Below are 20500 nucleotides of genomic sequence, written 5' to 3'. Positions count from 1 at the left end.
TTGACTCTCTCGATGGGGGCCACTGGCGGTCTTGGAGATGGCGGTGGCGATGCCACCGGCCATGAAGTCCTTGGCGAAGGAGATGGACTGTTCCATCATGGTTACGGCAGGAGAAGGAGATAGAGTTAGGAGCTAGAGTTAGGAGGAGAAATCCAGCGAGAGAGGGCCGAAAGCCAGAGAAGTCGTTGCTGCCCGCCAATTTTTTTCTTTTTCAAAGATTTTATTTATTTTGAGTTTTACAATTTTTCCCCTAATCTTGCTTCCCTCCCCCCAGCCCTCAAAAAGGCAATTTGCCAGTCTATACATTGTTTCCAGGTATACATTGATCCAAATTGAATGTGATGAGAGAGAAATCATATCCTTAAGGAAGAAAAATAAAGTATAAGAGATAGCAAAATTGCATAATAAGATAACGTGTTTTTTTTTTTCTAAGTTGAAGGTAATAGTTTTTGGTCTTTGTTCAAACTCCAAAATTATTTCTCTGAATACTGATGGTATTCTCCATCACAGATAGCCCAGAACTGTCCCTGATTGTTGTACTAATGAAATGATCAAGTCCATCAAGGTTGATCATCACCTCCATGTTGCTGTTAGAGTGTACAATGTTTTTCTGGTTCTGCTAATCTCGTTCAGCTCAGTTCATGTAAATCCCTCCAGGTTTCCCTGAATTCCCATCCCTCCTGTTTTCTAATAGAACAATAGTGTTCCATGACATACATATACCACAGTTTTTCAGCCATTCCCCAGTTAATGGACATTCACTCAGTTTCTAATTCTTTGCCACCACAAACAGGGCTGCTATGAATATTTTTTATACAAGTGATGTTTTTACCCTTTTTCCTGATCCCTTCAGGGTATAGACCCAGTCATTGTATTGCTGGATCAAAGTGTATGCACATTTTTGTTGCCCTTTGGACATAATTCCAAATTGCTCTCCATAAAGGTTGGATGAGTTCACAGCTCCACCAACAATGTATTAGTGTCCCAGATTTCCCACATCCCTTCCAACATATTGGCCAGTCTGAGGACATGGTACCTCAGAGATGCTTTAATTTGCATTTCTTTAATAAGTAATGATTTAGAGCAATTTTTCATATGACTATGGATTGCTTTGGTTTCCTCATCTGTAAATTGCCTTTGCATATCCTTTGACCATTTGTCAATTGGGGAATGGCTTGTTTTCTTAAAAATTTGATTCAGTTCTCTGTATATTTTAGAAATAAGTCCTTTGTCAGAATCATTAGTTGTAAAGATTGTTTCGCAGTAGTTTTGTCTATGCAAAAGCTTTTTAATTTAATGCAATCAAAATTATCTAGTTTGTTTTTAGTGGTGTTCTCCATCTCTTCCTTGGTCATAAACTGCTTCCCTTTCCATAGATCTGACAGGTAAACTACTCCTTGATCTTCTAGTTTGCTTATAATATTTTTATGTCTAAATCCTGTATCCATTTGGATCTTATCTTGGTATAGGGTGTGAGGTGTTGGTCTAATCTATGTTCCTTCCATACTAACTTCCAATTCTCCCAGCAGTTTTTATCAAAGAGAGAGTTTTTATCCAAAAGACACCTCTCCCAACCTACAACTTCATGGAAATGAAAAGTCCATAAGCATTATACATTGCACTTATTTTTGGACTTTTTCCAATATATCAATCAATTATGTTGACTCTTTTCCCTTTCTAAAAGATAATACTTGTTATACGGGATGTTTTTCTGGAAGGGGGAGAGAGAGAGGAATGCTATGGTAATTTAAGAAATAGAAATAACTCCTGAACTGAATCTTAAAGGATGCTAGGATTCTAGGAAGTGTGGGCAAAGAAAGAGTACATTCCAGGCATGAGGGAATAGGCTATGCAAAATACAGAAGATGGAGATGGCCACAGGAAGTAAAACATTAAGAGGAAAATATGATGGAATCAGAAGGGGTCTAAGCACATAAAATGATAGAGCATAGAAAGGACATTAGAACAAAGACCAGGAAAAAAATCATAGTACATAAAATGCTCAATCCAGAAGAGATCTCAGAACACAGAATATAAGAACTTATTTTCCTCTCTTCTCTAACTTCTGCCCTTATAGTGAGGAACTTCAATATCTATAATTCTTTAATATTCTAGTTCTTCAGCCTCCTTAAACTCCATGACCTATTCCTTTAACTATACCCAAGACGCATACAGGAATGCTTACACTCTTGATCTAACTATTACAAAAACAGTTCCCTTTTCTTAATCAAAAGTTGACATTCCTCTATCTTATCATAACCTCTTATCATTCAACTTTTCTCCATGCATAATCTCATAAACTACTCTTTATCTCATTGCAATCTCTAATCCCTTCACCCTTCAATACTCTCTCAGATCATTACTTCTACTCACTTCCTCTATTCTCTATCTTGACATTGGAATTAACAAATTCAATTCCACATTATCATTAATGTGACTGCTTCTGCAGACAATTGTTCTAGCATCTACCACAACCAACCTCTCTACTCATTCAGCCTTTGACTTTTGAATCTTTTGGACTTCCAAGCAATGTTGTCTCCAAACCCGGAAGTGTCTACCTTGAGAACTATATTCATTCATTTACTCAGGAAAGAAAAAATTAAATGGAAAAGGTCAATGGGGGTCTAATTTATAAAGGCATAAACTCATCCAATGGAGTAAAAAGGACAGTTGGGTGAGAGAAAAATCACTATAGGAATTTGAGGTTTCACTTTTCTCTTTTTTTCAAATGCAGTGGTAGTAGGAGGTTGTAATGGGATAGAGGGATAATTGCAATAATATTTCCCCCAAAAAAGATAAGAAAAGAAAAATAGGGTCATTGAAACTTTAATGCATAGAAACTAATAGAAGGACATTCAGAAGAAAATACAAAAAAGGAAGGTTTTGAATGTAACATTGAATTTACTATATTCTTTAAAATAAAAGCAAGTGTGCATAATAAAAATTCACAGTTACACATACAATCCATATTATATGCTCAACTTTTTATATAGAAACATTCATTTTATCTTGTGGTTAAATTCAAAATAATAATAAAAGTCACAGAGGCTGAAAAATTAAATTTAAAGGACAGTTAGGCTAGAATATAGACTATGATGTAGAGCAATTTGAAATCAATCTGGAAAGGTAGGAGTAAGCAGGCTTATGAAGGAAAGAGAATATGATAGATTGAAAATTTACACATTGAATTTGGAGTCAATACCTAGATTCAAATCCAGATTCTGCTACTGATTATGTTAAGTCACTTAACTATTTGTTCCCCTGTCTATGATATTAACTATTGTTTTCTTTCTCTGGTTTCTGGATATTTTAGGAATCATAGGGACTGGGATGTCTTTAAATCATGTAAAATGAATAGTATGCCTGAAGCCTTTCAAGTGACCTTCTATAAGTGAGGCATTCCACTTATTTATTTATTTGTTTGTTTGTTTGTTTGTTTGTTTATTCATTCATTCATTCATTTATTTATCTGTCCATCTATTTATTTATTTGTTTGTTTGTTTGTTTGTTTGCTTGTTTGTTTATGTAGGTTTTTGCAAGGCAAATGGGTTTAAGTGGCTTGCCCAAGGCCACACAGCTAGGTAATTATTAATTGTCTGAGACTGGATTTGAACCCAGGTACTCCTGACTCCAGGGCCCGTGCTTTATCCACTGTGTCACCTAGCCACCCTGGGACTCTAGAGTAAGACATTTTAAAAGAGCATCTCAATGCGTTTTTGAATAGATAGTGAAGAGAAACCTTGGAGGCCTGTGAGAAAAGAAGAAAATGGTATCTGACCAATAGCCCTATAGTGATTGATCTATGAGGTATCCAGAAGTAGCATCACCATACTAGGAGGTAGAATAAATTATAGAGCTCATGAAGTTACTGGTTGCAGTTGGTAAAGGAGCAGCTTGATGGTGGGAAGAGAATGTGTTGAGCTAAGAAAAGACCATTCACTGACTCGTTTTCTTTGAGACTGAAATGCTTGTGAAGCATAAAGACATTGAGCAAGACACTTCTGATCAGTTGACTTTCCTTGGACCACTTAATGAAATACCAGAAGGCAATGAGCAAATGAGCAGGTATCAGAGACAATGAGGTATTAAGGTCTTCTACAAAGCAAAAGTGGCTATACTTTGTTATTCCTTTATAAGATGTAAAGAGTATCATTATGGAGGTTGAGCTATGAGAGCTTTAGAAGTTATCAATTTATCTCTCTCTCTCTCTCTCTCTCTCTCTCTCTCTCTCTCTATATATATATATATATATATATATATATATATATATATGTAAAGCCCATGTGAGAAAAACCAAGGATAGGAAAACTAAAATTTCACACAAGCACTAGAAGTGACTCAGTGCAGTTCAAGCTTTGAACAATATCATGATCAGATATAATAAACCACTGGTGCAGCTGTTTCATTCACTCATGCCTAGTGAATAGGGTGGAACAGTGATTCCAAGCACTGTGTTTGAACCTAAAGCACCTCATGGTGGCTCACTCAGATATAACTTTCTGTGTCACCAACCATACCTCCTAGTGCTATTAACTGATGAAACACTAGACCTGACTGTCAAAGGGAAGCAAAATGTTTCATCCAGATAACTGCTTTCCTTGTAGCTAACTCCTTTCTGGCTCTCTCTAATTCTCTATCTCTTTCTCTATATATTTCTCTTTCTCTTTATTTCTCTCTTTACATAAATATATGATTTCATGATCTTATGAATATATAGATTATAAAATAAATGCATAATCAAAAATAAAATAAACTGGATGTGATACTACTTACCTGTAATCCCTGCTACTGGGGAAGCTAAGGTCAGTGGATTGTGTGAGCCCAAGAATTCTGAGCTACAGTGAGCTAGCTTTATTGAATGATCTCACTAAGATCAGTATCAATATGGAAAGAACATGGTAACAGAGGCCCCTGGTTATACAAGTAAAGAAAAACTAGCTAAAACTGGGTCAAGTTAAAGCTCATTACTGGGATTAGGCTCACAAGTCACCCCTACTAATGCATTGTGAGTATGATATACAAGCCATATTTTCAGCCTGGGAAAGACCTAGTCTTTTTTTTTAAGAGAGACAGAGAGAGAGACAGAGAGACAGAGATTGAGAGAGAGAGAGAGAGACAGACAGACAGAGAGAGAGAGAGAGAGAGAGAGAGAGAGGGAGAGACAGAGAGAGAGAGAGAAAGGGAGAGAGAGAGAGAGAGAGGAGAGACAGAGAGAGAGAGAGAGAGAGGAGAGAAAGAGAGAGAGAGCTGTACCAGAGTTAAACGACTGCCACCATCATGATCAAGAAGAGACTGTTCCCCATTCCCCTGGTCTTGCCTTCAGAATGGACCCTGCAGACAGCATTTAGAATAGTAACTCCTATGGAGAAGGAACCTAGTATGACCCCCCCCCCCCCCACCTCCCACCTGCACTATCAAGTTCAGACCAACTGCCAGACCATCTGCTACCTATAGGCAGGTAATAGCAGGATCTCTTAGACTACAATTTTTTTTAGTTTTTGTAAGGCAATGGGGTTAAGTGGCTTGCCCAAGACCACACAGCTAGGTAATTATTAAGTGTCTGAGGCCAGATTTGAACTCAGGTACTCCTGACTCCAGGGCCGATGCTGTATCCACTGCACCACCTAGGTGCCCCCTACAATTTTTTTAAAAGGAAGTGCCTTGAGCACATGTCAAGAGCAAGAAATAAACTTTGCAAAGTCAATGTAATGCATCACTATCTTTGTAATGTCAAAAGAAAGGAAAGCCCCTAACATGAAAATAGTAAGCATGGATGGACTGTGATATGTATTACTGAAGCATTCACATTAATGGATCCATCTGTATATTTGAGTGTGTATACATTTGTATAACAATGTCTTATGTAGCTTTATCTGTTCCCCAGAACTTAGCACAGTGTTCCATATTTACAATCTGATTAATATTCATTAATTTAGTGAATAAGTGGATGAATTACTATGAATTAATTCAGGACAACTCATCTCATGATCATTTGAATCACAGGAAGGCCAATTAAGGCAGTAGGAATAGCTACCTTCATACCCAGGAACAACCTAGAGATTAGGAATACTAAAAGGAATTAATAGTAAAGACAGGAAGAGTTAGCAAACATACTACCTGAAACAAGAGCTTCAGTTAAATAGCAAGATTCAAAATAAATGCATAAAATCATTGCAATTTCTATATAGTAACAACAAAGAGAGAAGAAATGATAGAAAAACTTAATACAAAACAACTACATTCAAATATCTGGAGGTCAACTTACCAAGCTATACTTGAATATGTTGAATTCTGAAAATACTTTTTTACAGAACTAAAGGAAGACTAACTAATTCAAGGAATTTTCATTGCTCAAGTTTGGGCCTTACAGTTAAGCAAAATGGTAATTTAAATTTGGAAAGACTTAAATGAATTTATGCAAATTGAAATAAGTAGAACCAGTAGAACATTATGAATAATAACAGCAATATTTTGTGATGATCAACTAGGAATGATTTAGCTATTCTTGGCAAAACAAGACAGTTCTGAAGACCTTATAATGAAAAATATTATTCAACTCCAGAGGAAAAAACTGATGAAGTCTGAATACAAATTGAATTATACTTTTCTTTAAATTTTTCTGTTTTTTTTCTTGGTTTTTTTCCTGTTTTCTTTCACAACATGGCTAAAATGGAAATGTTTTATATGACTATACATGTATAAGCTATATCAGATTGTCTTCTCAATGAGGGGGCAGAGGGGAGAGAGAAAATCTGGAACTCAGAAATGTTGTAAAAAATATTTTTACATGAAATTGGGGAAGATATATCAAAAAGTTTGAAGGGCAATTCTACCTAAACCAATTTTTAAGTTCAGTTCTATGCTAGTCAAACTAAGGAGTACTGTATAAAACTAGCCAAAATAACAGTTAAATTCATCTGGAAGGATAAAATATTTAGAATCTCAAGGAAAATAATGAAAGAAAAGTAGGAATTATGTGAAAATATTTTCAGATTTCAGATTATATTATAAATTCAGATTATATTATAAATCATTAAATCTTTTTAGTACTAGTTTTAAAAACATGTATCATAGGAACAAACTAGGTAAGCAAGAATCAGAAATAATTAGGCTCAGTCAACCTTCAATATACTCAAGAATATAAACTACTGAGGGAAGACTCATTAGATTAAAAACTCTGCAAACTATAAACTCATATCTTGGAAATTGACATAGATGATAAAAGGAGCAAATTGACTGTGTTGGAAAGAGATGTTGGAAGGCCCAGTGGAAGAGCTGTGAATTGGTTCAATTATTATGTAAACAATTTATAATTACAAAGGAGAACTTGCTAAATGGTTCATACCTTTTAGCCCAGAGATATCCCTGATGAACATGTAACACCAAAGATGTAGGGGAAAATACAGAAAGTTTCCATATAACCCTCCAAAATTTCATGACCACTTTTTGTGATAGCAAGGAATTTTAAGCAAAGTGTCCAATAATCTAGGAAAGAGAGACAAATTGAGTTATACCACTGTGAGAAATAACAAATATAAGGACTAAATGACAAAAATTGAAAGACTTAGAGGGAAATGAACAGGATCAAGAAAATAATAGACAATTAGATGGCAAAATAGAGTGCTGAACATGGACTCAGGAAGACCTGAGTTTGAATACTTCCTCAGATATGGGTCTATGAACATGAAAAGTCATTTAAACTTTTTATATCTCAGTTTTTTCATTTTTAATGGTCTCTAAGGTCCTTTTCTACTCTAAATCTAGGATCCTATGACTAGATAGATAGATAGATAATGGTTACAATAAGGTGCAAGCAATATATCATTATGTAAATGAAATGAGGCATCTTAAGCCTGGGAAAAGATGATGAAAAACACTTGTATTTTTCAATGGAGAGACAGAGAACTATGGTTATGGAATATTACAACATGAAGTTGACATGGCAGTAGATTTTGCTTAATTGCTTTTGGTTACAAGGGATGGTATTTTTGAGTAAGAAGGGTGGCATATCCAGAAATGATTTGAGATAAAAACAAAAGGCACAAATAAAACTTAACTTTTAAAAATAAAGCTATTGAAAGCAGAAGTCAGGGTTCACCAGTGACAGCAGCAATTTTCCTGAAAATGTAGGATCTATCTATGGTGCTGAATCACCTAAAGTCACAGGCAGCTTCATAACCAATCCTAAAAATTTAGACTGCAGAATATTAGAACATAGATAACATAAACTTGTCACTGAAGGGGATCGTATGAGTCACTAATTTTAATACTTTCATTTTCCAGATGAGAAAATTGATGAACAAAGAGACAAGATGATTTGCCTGGTCACACCGCAAGAGAGGAACTAAAAGTCAGATATTTTGATTCCTATTACATTGCTCTTTTCATTGCATAAAACTATCTTACCCAATACCAAGCATTGCAGCTATAGAGATGTCAGCAGGGTCCCAGACAATGCCATCTAAGCGTGTTCTAGTATAGCCGTACCTATTAGTCCAAGCAAGGATCCTCGATTCTTCATTCCTTAGCTTGACATTGGCCTCTCCTTAGCCTCATGAAGGAGTTTCTTCAGAGCAATCACTAGATGTACATAGTAAAATGTACAGCACAGGAGGTCTTTGAAGACCTATCTTATTAGAGGACTTATCCTACAGCTCATGGTAATCAACTTTTATTTTCCAATTGTTACAAGTTCTGCTTTTAGACAGGGGCCTAGGCATTGATTCCAGGGAAATATATCATATATTCTTTTTACTGGAGAGTAAAGTTTTTCTTTCTGAATCTAGTAGCCTAGGGTCATCTGTGTAAGGATGGAATAGATAGATTTAGGGGATAGCTATGAGCTGGTGAGAGCATCATTGCCTATGAGGACAGTTGGTTTTAGTCCATATTATATTCCTTAATTCAATTTAATTCTACAGTTATTAAACACAATCTGCCAGTAGAAAACAAATTAGATTTGGAGTTATAGAGAGCATACATCTAGACCTGAAAGGAACATTAGAAGTCATTTAGTCCAGCCACTTCGTTTTAGAGGTTGAAAAACTGAGGATCAGAAAAGTAAGGGGGAATGGAAAGTAACAAGCTTTTGTATAGTGCCTATGAAGTGCCAGGCACTGTGTAAAGTGCTTTTTACAAATATTAGCTCGTTTGATCCTTATAACAACTTTGTGAATTAGGTTGTTATTTCCCATTTCAGCCCCATTTTATTTTTATTTTTATTCCATTTTACAGTTGAGGAACTCGAGGCAAACAAAGGTTGAGTGACTTACCCAAAGTCACACAGCTGGTAAGTGTCTGAAATCAGACTTGAATTCAGGTCTTCCTGATTCCAGGCCAGCATTCTAACTAAGGCTGCTCTACTTAGTTCCTTAACATTACTTGCTCAAGATCACACAGAAAGTAAATGATAGAATTGTTCTTCAAACTCAGCTCCCATGATAACTAATTTACCATACTCTTTCCACTATACCACAATGGTTCTACCATTTTCTTACCTTCATGACCTTGAAGAGAGACATTTCACTTCTCTAGAACTATACCTCATCTGTTGAATGAGAGACTTGGTATCATTCCAGGGAATTGATAATGAACAATTCACCTTCTGACTGAAGGGTTATCAATTTATGAAGGAGAAGAAGGCATACGTTTTTGGATAAAGACAATATTGGAATTCGTTTTGCACACCTATGAATATTTATAAGAGTTTCACATTTTCCCCATGAGTGAGATGGGAAATAAAGAAAATGAATACTTACTAATTTTATGTAATTAAATAAAAAAGATTGAATTATATGACCTCTAAAGTACCTTTCAGTTCAAAATTTATGATCCTGGGGGCAGCTAGATGGTACAGTGAATAGAACACAGGTCCTGGAGTCAGGAGGACCTGAGTTCAAATTAGGCCTCAGACACTTAATAATTGCCTAGCTTTGTGACCTTAGGCAAGTCACTTAATCCCATTGCTTTGAAAAAACTTTTTAAAAAAAGAAATGTGTGATCCTGTGATTGATGCAGACACTGTGTTAAGTACTGGGGAGTGCACAAAGATAAATAAGATACATTCCTTATCCTCATGAAGTTTACGATCTGGTAGAGAAGAAAAGGAATAATTTAACATGTAATTCAATTTGATAAACATTTATTAAGCACTTACAAAGCACAAGATATTGTATATAAAGATGAAAAATATATATAAAGAATATAAAGATGAAAAATACCTTCCCTGACCTCGAGGATTTTACCATCTAACCACATCAACCTGAGATTAGGGTAATGGGAAAAATCTAGGAGAGATTCAGAACCACAGGTAGTGTGCACAGCTATAAGGAATTGGAGAAATAAATCATTTTCACTTGGAGGCTTACTGAGGTGAGCCTTTAAGAGGGACTTAAACAGATGGGAAGCATATTTATTTTAAGTATTGGGGATGATGTGAGCAAAGGTACTGAGAAAGAAGGCAGAAAGATAAGAACAGGAAATGGATAGTGATCCAGTTTAGCTGGAAGGGGTAGGGGCATCTTGTTCTTGATGTTGAAACCAGGCAGAATAATAGACGCAGAGTGGAATAATTCAAAATATCCACTTTCTATTTTTTATGAAGGAAGACACTGGAAGGAGTTTGGTACTCCACCTCTTAACCCTCCAATCAGAGAGGAGAGGAGGTTTGGGGAGATAGTATTGAATGTAGCTTGGTGATGAAATTAGAGGAAATGAGCTGTACCTTGTTCTATGGAGTTGAAACCAGGCAGAGAAGCAGATGCAGAATGGAACAGGACTTTCACTTTTTTTTTTTGTTTCTCCAACATCTAGTTAGTACATAGTGTCTGGCACAGAGTAATCATTTAATAAAGGAAGAGTAGATGAAAGTCTGAGCTAGGAGGTTTTTGTAAGTAAAGAGAAGGATGTGAATGAGAGATATTGTGGACATAGAATGTGTTATAGGGTAGGAAAGTGAGGGGCACAAATACGTAACTAACTATAATGCATAATAATACATATATAATACATAATGTTGTGATAATATTTTATGCATATACCATATTGCATATATAATGGTATATCTAGTAATGCAATAATATATAAATATATATATATATATATATATTGTATAAGTTCATTAGAGAAGGGAAAAGTTATACATAGGAAAGGAAAGTTCATTTACATGGGGTGGGGGTTGGAACCACAGAAGTCTTTCTGGAGAAGGGAAGATTGAAGTAACCACGGGCCCTTCCAACCTGTTTATTAGTTTCTGTGACAAACTTGTCATCAGTGCAGTCTAAGATGAAGACTTGAGAAATGTATTCCCCATCATCTGTAAGGAAAGGCATATGTGGTCAGATCATGGAGTGCAGGGAGAGGTAGTGTGGCAAAAATGTGAATCACTCCTAGTCACAGTCCTACTAGCTAGTCCACAGTGCACTAGTTGCTAGGGCAACAATCTCTCTCTCTCTCTCTCTCTCTCTCTCTCTCTCTCTCTCTCTCTCTCTCTCTCTCTCTCTCCTTCAAAAGATATAAATAGAAATAACAAACCTGGGTAGCTTTCTTGTGAAAAAATTATTGTAGCTGTTACACAGCTCCCAGGCTCTGTGCTTCCCACAATCCCTTGCTAAAGCCCTCCTGCTTTTCATTGTATGGCAGAAAACTGGCCTTTCAATAAGTCCAGGGTCATTAGTTTTCCACTTATGTGATTCTAGTTTTTGAATAAAGCACAATGTAATTATGAGAGTGTCATCCTGGTATATTGGGAAGAACCCTCAACTTAGAAACTTAAGATTTGAGTTTGAAATGAAGCTCTGCTACTAAGTTACTCTGTAACATTAAGTAAGTCACTTCTCTTTGGCATCAGCTTCCCGCTCTATAAAATTAGAGTGCGAGACCAGATGATCTCTAAGGTGCATAATAGTTGTAATATTCTATGCTCTAACATTCTGCATTCCATACTCTAATATTCTCTGTTCTATGTTTCTATGTTCAGTGTCCCTTAAGACACTTTCCAGATCTAATATTTTATTAATCTATGATTCTCTGACATGTCAAACCTCTGAACTTTCGGGAATTGGTGTAAGTGATCTTCAAGAACCCTTCTAGCTAATATCAGCAATCTTAAGTCACATCTGTTCTCTGGCTTCGAGCTCTCTGTCTTTATCTCTGTCTTTTGTCTCTCTGTCTGTCTGTCTCTCTGCCTTATAGAATTACTGTGAGGGGAAAACTTCATAAATAATATGCACTATAGAAATGGGAATTATAAAGACAATGAGCATCGAGTAATAGCTATGTGACCTAAGAGAAGTCACTTCTCTTTTGACCTTACTCTCTCCATCTGTGAAATGAAAATGAAAAGCCCACCCTATCTATATCACAAAATATGGGGAAAGGATTTTAGAAGGTTAAATGAATTATAAACAGGTATAATAAATGACCAATGTGGGTTCAGTTCTGGGAGCTTTTACCAAAAAAACATGAAGGTGTTTGGTGAGCCTGCTTCTGGAAGTTGATGAGTATAAGGATGACTCTCTGAGTTTTTGAGAGCCAGTAGGAGATAAGTAACCTTTTCCCCACTGCTTCCCCATCAGGCTGGCCTGTGAGCTCATGGCTTCTCCTAGGATAGGGCCATTTCCTTCTTGTGGCTTGTACAGTTTCATGAGGTTGGGGAAGCAGAGGGTCCTGCAAACTACAGCAGCTGAGCTCATAGGAGAGAAACTCACAAAAGCAAGCCCAGCAATGGCTCAATAGCAGCCAAAGTCTTACAAAGATGCCATATCCTGCAAACCAAGAGAGTGAATTAATCCATTGATCATGCCAAATTCAGAAGTGAACTTGGTGGGATAAGTACCTTGCAATAACATTTTTATATATGAGCCCAATATTCCAGGGACCATGTACTCCTAAATTGGGGTGATCATTTTGTATTTTTTATATCTTTTCAATAATTATATCTTTGTAAAATGAAATAAATGCTAATTAACTGATATTGGGATAGTAAACACTGGTGATATTATTGGGCATAACACATTATAATGGGGGCTAGATCAGAGAGTATTAGAAAGATCTCTTAAAGTTATACCTAGAACTCTGAGGAGGAAATCTAGCTGCCCTAAGTGAACCCAATTTGCCAATGAAATTCCTTATGGGCTATACATGTATAGCCCATGCATATGGAATAAAAAAGAGAAACTGATGCCCAGCTCACCATCAATTGCATCCACATGCTAAGGGCACTTCACTTTGTACTTTGCACCCTGTAGTATTACTGAATAGTAATACTAACTAGAATTCCCATTGTATTTTGCAGTCTACAAAATGTTTCACATGTTACTTCACAACACTGATGTGAATAAAGTAAATATTATTTTTATTATTCCTTCTAACTCTAGATTGTTGATCCAATCATCTCCAGTATACAAATGAATAAACTGCAAATAGCAGTTGATCAGCTTTGGTCAAGGAAGTTTTCTCATTGAGAATTGTCTAAACAAATGAGAATAGAGGTTAGCTTTTCCTGCCCCTGCACCCACCAAATTAAATCCAAGTGGACTCAGTACAGGGAAATGATCTAAGATCCAACAAGTAAGAACATTAATAGGGAATGAAATCTAGACCATCTGTCTTCAAAACAAAGACTAATACACAATGCCACTTATGAATTCAAGGATTTCTTCCCTGGTGGCTCTAGGTGGTTTGGGGACTTGTCAACAAGAGCATGTCTACAATATTCAAGGAAGCTTGTATACTTCCTTAAATCAATTAAAAGTAATGTGAGGGGGGAGGCTAGGTGGTGTAGTGGATAAAGCACCGGCCTTGGAGTCAAGAGTACCTGGGTTCAAATCTGGTCTCAGACACTTAATAATTACCTAGCTGTGTGGCCTTGGGCAAGCCACTTAACCCCATTTGCCTTGCAAAAACCTAAAAAAAAAGTAATGTGAGGGACTGAGTCATGCCCCAAGATATTTTACAAATATAGTTTTATTAATTTTATGGAACATTTCTCAATTACCTATTGTAGAAACCGTTTTCCAGACTCTTATGTTGAGTCCCATTTCTGGAATCCCTCAATCTCCCCAGACGAGCAATGGAGGAGCAGGAGACAAGGATGACAAACAAGACAAGATCCATCAAGATCTCCAAGTGCTCTATTGAATAAAAGTGCTTAAATATCCTTCCCAGACCTTAATCCACTTGAACTACCGTGGCACTTAGCAAAGCAAGGTTCTTATGCTCAAAGGCACCAGGTGATGTTAATTTACAATATTCCCATATACAATGGTTCCCAACATATCCGCCCTTCTTGTTTTTGAAACAAAATTATTACATAATGAATGCCACATAAATTGTAAACAAAAGTTCAAAAATAGTATACGCAAATGTCAATTTAACAAAACCAATATTCCCAAATTCCTTGAAATACATTTTATCCCCAACTTACAAAAAAGACAAAGATTAGAAAGTTTTTCTTTTGCCAACAAAAAAACCTTTCAAAGTGATTGCTTTGAATGGTAATAGTATTGAATTAGATTGAATTCAAAACCCAAAGTAAAAGGAGTAACTTTAAACTCAGGTAACATTTAACTATTTTAGATCTGAATCTCACACACACACACACACACACACACACACACACACGAGTTTAGACACAAACACGAATGCCAAACACGAGTGCAGAAACAACTCTCTTGTATCACATTTACCAAGCCGAGACTGGCCAGTACCAGATCTCAGAATATAGAAACATTTTCCCACCTCTCCAGGCCAGTAGAGAGATGTAAAATGCCCTATAGATGTTCAACTACACACATTAACCAATCAAGACTGGTCAACAGGCGGCAGCTAGGTGGCACAGTGGATAGAGAACCGGCCCTGGAGTCAGGAGTACCTGAGTTCAAATCCGACTTCAGACACTTAATAATTACCTAGCTGTGTGTCCTTGGGCAAGCCACTTAATCCCATTGCCTTGCAAAAAAAAAAAATAAATAAAGCTAAAAAAAAAAAAAGACTGGTCAACAGAAATATAAACCATAGGCAAAGACTCCATTTGAAAGACGAAATTCAAATTTCCCAGTCCCAGGAAAAAAGTCTCCTTCCTCTTTTTCCTTAACTAATTGAACCACAAAGCTTCCCAATCAATAACCTATTTAAAAACATAGCCATTGTGCAACCCCCCTCCTCTCCAAACCAGGAAGAAGACATGGGGGGGGGTCCCTTGATTTCTAAAGTAAGTTTTTTGGGGGTCTTGTCCTTGTAGCAAAGCCTACATTCCATCTGAGACATAAGTTTGAGTTTTGAAGTTCCAAAAAGGAAGATTTCCCTTCTCCCTCCCCTCCCCCTACAGAGGGTGGGAATAGCAGAGAATGAGAGAGCATTTGAAATCACCTAAGGGGTTAACACCAGTACAACCCGGAGTTACCCCACCTTGGGAACAGTAGCCATCACCATAACAAACTGTCCAACAGCATGTGACACTTTCGCTCTCAACACAGGACGCACAATTCACAGCCCTCTGCTGCCCAAGCAACCACTGAGTTGTGCCCTACTGTAGGCTGAGAAGTGAAACTCTCTGTATTCGGTGTAGGCATCAGGGTCTGCATCAAAGTCTGTGTCAATGTCAGGCTCTGTGTCAGGGTCTTGACAATGGTGAAAAGTCTCTATAGTTGCCCATAGGTTTAGGGGTTTGGATCACACTTAACTGGAATAGAGCAATCAGGCTGGTAGTCCCAGCCAAAAGGAGCAGCAAGCAGGTCCTCCGCATCATTGTGCTGGTACAGACTCCTGCCGAGCAAGAAGCTTCATCTCCTGTTGCTGCCTTGGAGACTCCACTTCCCAACTCAACAGCAGCCTCAATCAGAGAATCTGTGCTAATTCTAACCCCTAATCGACATAATATATCTCTTCCCCATAATATTGTAGGGAGTCCTTCAACTGTGAAATGAGTGACAGCCCCTGCTTTATCTTCTTTTCTCTGTTTCAAGGGTTGACAAGAAATTTCTGTTTTCTGTCTACCTCCAATGCCTACTAGGTTAATATAAGCACCCTGCTTAAGCCAAGTGTGTGGCCAGTTTTGTGTGGGGAATACAGTCCTATTGTCAATCAAGCCTAGGAAAGCAATTCCTTCTGATTAGCTAACACAAAGAGGTTTTTCTGAAGAAATCTTGCTTGTAAACATAATTTCATTGTGGTTTCTCTGTTTTGACCTCTTTTTCGACTCATTTTCCTTCCTATTCATGCCAGATCTTGAAAAAACATGTAACTGAGCCATGCATTGGTTCTCATTTATTTAGCTATCATCATTAGCATTCATTATTGCAATAGAGAAGATTTCCCTACTCACATGTTTAATAAAGGTATAATGTGAGTATGCTCTGAATTAGGTGTAGCCAAAATGACTGCAAACTCCTCACCCATTAATTGTAAAGGATGAATAGGTACTTCGATAGAAGCATGAGGAGGCACCCTAAATTTCCCAGCACTTTTGACCATCAATAGTTTGATATGGGTTGGCCCGGTTCTCCATCCACTGTGCCACCTGGCTACACCTATTATTATTATTATTAATTTTAATTTTTTTCTCTTTCCTTTACTTTATTGCTCATACAGGTCTATTTTGGGGGAGGGGTATTATGTTTACTCTTAAACAAGAATATTTTAGTAGTGTAGAAAAAATCATTTGTACAAAATAATAATAAATAAATGAATAAAAATAAAAAATAAAATGTCTTGGATCATTATTTTGATTATTATAGCTAAGTCATTCACAGCTGATCATCCTTACAATACTGCTTCTACTGTGTTCAATGCTCTCCTGGTTCTTCACATTTCATTTTGCATCAGTTCATATAAGTCTTTCTAGGTTTTTCTGAACCTATCTTGCTCATCATTTCTTAAAGTATAGAACTATTCCATCACAATCATATTATACTACAACTTGTTCAGTCATTCTCCAATTGATGGGCTTCCCCAAATTTCCACTACTTTGCCACCACAAAAAGAAAGGTTATAAATATTTTTGCACAAATCGGTCTTTTCCCCTTTCCTTTAATCTTGTTAGGATACAAAACTAGAAGTAGTATTGCTGGGTCAAAAGATATACACATTTTTATAGGAATTTAGGTGTAGTCCCAAACTTATTTTCCAGAAGTGTTAGACTAGTTCACAGCTCCACCAGGAGTGTATTAGTGTCCCATTTTTCGATATCCCTGCTAACATTAATCAATTTCTTTTACTCTCCCATTAGCCAATATAACAAGTAGTATCTCAGAGTTGTTTAATTTTTATTTTTCTAAATAGTAGTGACTTAGAACATTCTTTATATGATTATTGATGGCTTTGATTTCTTCTTCTGAAAAGTGCCTTTTCATATTTTTTATCAAATATCAAGAGAAATTTTTATATTTTTTATTTTTATATATTTTATTTATTTTATTTTATATTTTATTTATATATTTTATTTTTTTATATATTTTTTATTTTTTATAAATTTCATGTAAATCTTCATATGTTTGAGAAATAAGGATTTGATCCAAAGAAACTTACTGTAAAATTTCTCCTGGTTTCCTTTTGTTCCTTTAAAGTTTGACCGCATTAGTTTGGTTTTTGTAGTTTTTTTTTTAATTTCATGTAATCAAAATTGTCTGTTTTACCTTCTGTGATCCTATTTCATTTGGTTAAAAACTCATCCTTTATAGATAGATCTGATAGGTACCTTTTTCATACTCCTCTAATTTACTTATGATATCCCCCTTCCTGCTTAAAATATTTATCCATTTTGGCCTTATCTTGGTTTATGATGTGAGATAATATATTCCTAGTTTCTGCCAAACTGTTTTCCAATCTTCCCAGAAATTTTTGTGAAATGTTGGGTTCTTACCCCCCAAAACTTGGATCTTTCAGTTTAACACTAAATTACTATGATCATTTACTTCTATGTATTGCATACTAATCTATTCCACTGATCTACCCCTTTATTTCTTAGTTTCAGATTGTTTTAATTATTACCACTATGCAAGATAGTATGAAATCTGGAACTACTAAGCTGCCTTCTTTCTCATTTCTGCCTCCACCACCCCACAGCTCTGATTCCTTTGTTATTCTTGATTTTTTGTTTATCCAGATGTTTTTTCCTAGTTCTATAAAGCAATTCTTTGGTAGTTTGATTAGCATGACACTGAATAAGTAAATCAACTTAGGTAGAATTATTGGCCTACTCCATTAACACTATTAATGGCTAAGAAATTATTGCCATGTAGAAGTCTTAAAGGTTCTACTTTAATGTTCATGTATTATTTTACATCACATTTCCTATGTAAGTCCTTTCTTTTTCTTCTAGTTGTAAGTGTTCTACCCCACCAAAAAAAATTCTATGTACTTTGCATTTACTTATCTATATTGCATATTATCTAATCTCAATAGAAGATAGTTATTTAAAGAACAGAGATTTTTTTAAAAATTTCTATGTAATCCAAATACCTAGCCCAGTGACTTAAATATTTAAAATGCTTAATGTTTACTGAATTAAAAAAATAATTATCAGCTTATTCATGAGCAATTAATATTTCTCCAATTATTTAGATTTCATTATCTATGTAAAGGGTGTTGTAATTATATTCATATAATTCCTGAGTTAGTCCTAGCAAGTAGACTTCAAAGTACTTTATATTGACTGATGCTAATTTAAATGGAATTTCTCTTTCTAGCTCTTTTTTTTTTTAGGTTTTTGCAAGGCAAACAGGGTTAAGTGGCTTGCCCAAGGCCACACAGCTAGGTAATTATTAAGTGACTCCAGGGCCTGTGCTTTATCCACTATGCCACCTAGACACCCCTTTTCTAGCTCTTCTTGCTGGGGTTTTTTTGGGGGGGGGTTATAGAACTGCTAATGATTTATGTGGGTTTATTTTATAACCTGCACAACTTGTGTTAAAGTTATTAACTTTTTCAATTAGTTTTTAGTTGGGTCTCTAGGGTTGACTAAGTATACCATCATATCATCTGCAAAGAATGATAGTTTCTTCATTCTTGCCTACTTTTATTCCTTTAATTTCTTTTTTTTTGTCTTATTGCTATAGCTAGCATTTCTGGTACAATATTACAGTAGTGATACATCCTTACTTCACCTCTAATTTTATTGGGAAGGCTTCCAGCTTATCCCTATTACAGTTGATGTCTATTCTTTGTTTTAGATAGAAACTACTTATAATTTTTTAAAAGGCTCTATTTATTCCTATTGCTGTCTAATTTTTTTTAAAAAAGGAATGGTTTTATTTTGTCAAAGGCATTTTCTGTGTTTACTGAAATAATGATATGATTTTTGATGTTTTTATTATTAATATGGTCATTATGCTGATAGTTTTTCTAATATTCAACAAACCTCACATTCCTGGTATGAATCCTACCTGATCTTTATGTGTAAACTTTGTGATACATTGCTGTGATATACTTGCTAGTATTATATTTAAAACTTTTGCATCAATATTATTAAGGAAAATGTCTAGAGATTTCTTTCTCTATTTTTGTTCTTCATACTTGTATCATAAAATGAATTTGGTAGGATTCCTTCTTTATTTACATTCCCAAATAGTTTATATAATATTGGTATATATTTGGTAGAATTCACTTATAAATTCATCTGGTCCTTGGATTTTTTTCTTAAGGAGCCCTTTTATGGCTTGTTCAATTTCGTTTTCTAAGCTAGTATAATGTAAGCATTCTATTTTCTGTTAATCTGGGCAATTTACATTTTTGTAAATATTCATTCATTTCACTTAGATTGTCATTTTACTGATATGTAATTGGGCAATATGACCTAATAATTGCTTTAATTTCATTTTCATGTATTCACCCACTTCATTTTTGAAACTGGTAATATAGTTTTCTTCTTTCTTTTTTAAAATCAAATTAACCAATGGTTTGTTTTATTGGTATTTTTTTCATAAAACCAATTCCTAGTCTTATTTATTCAATTCTTATTTACTTTCAATTTTATTAATCTCTCCTTTGATTTTCATGATTTACATTTTAGTGTTTAATTGGGGATTTTTAATCTGTTCTTTCTCTAGTTTTTTTAGTTGCATAACCAATTTATTAATCTGTTCTTTCTCTCTTTTATTGATGTATGCTTTTATATATAAATATAGTACTGCTTTGGCTGTATCCCACAAATTTTGGAATGTTGTCTCATTATCATTCTCTTTAATGAAATTATTGTTTCTATGATTTTTTTAATCCACTCATTATTTAGCATTAGATTATTTAGTTTCCAAATAATTTTTAGTTTATGCTTTCAAGGTCCTTTTTTGAATGTAATATTTCTTTTTTTCTCCATTGGATTGTGAGGCTCTATGCTCTAATAAGTGGTCAGTAGGGGAAGCTGGGTGGTGCAGAGGATAGAGTAACAGTCCTGGAGTCAGGAAGACCTGAGTTCATATCCAACCTCAGATACTTACTGGCTAGATGACCCTGGACAAGTCATTTAACCCTGACTGCCTCCAAAAGAAAGATGTTATGCACAGCT

Source organism: Macrotis lagotis, chromosome 1 (genome assembly GCF_037893015.1).
Source record: "Macrotis lagotis isolate mMagLag1 chromosome 1, bilby.v1.9.chrom.fasta, whole genome shotgun sequence".
NCBI classification, from domain to species: domain Eukaryota; kingdom Metazoa; phylum Chordata; class Mammalia; order Peramelemorphia; family Peramelidae; genus Macrotis; species Macrotis lagotis.
This window is presented reverse-complemented; position numbering follows the sequence as displayed.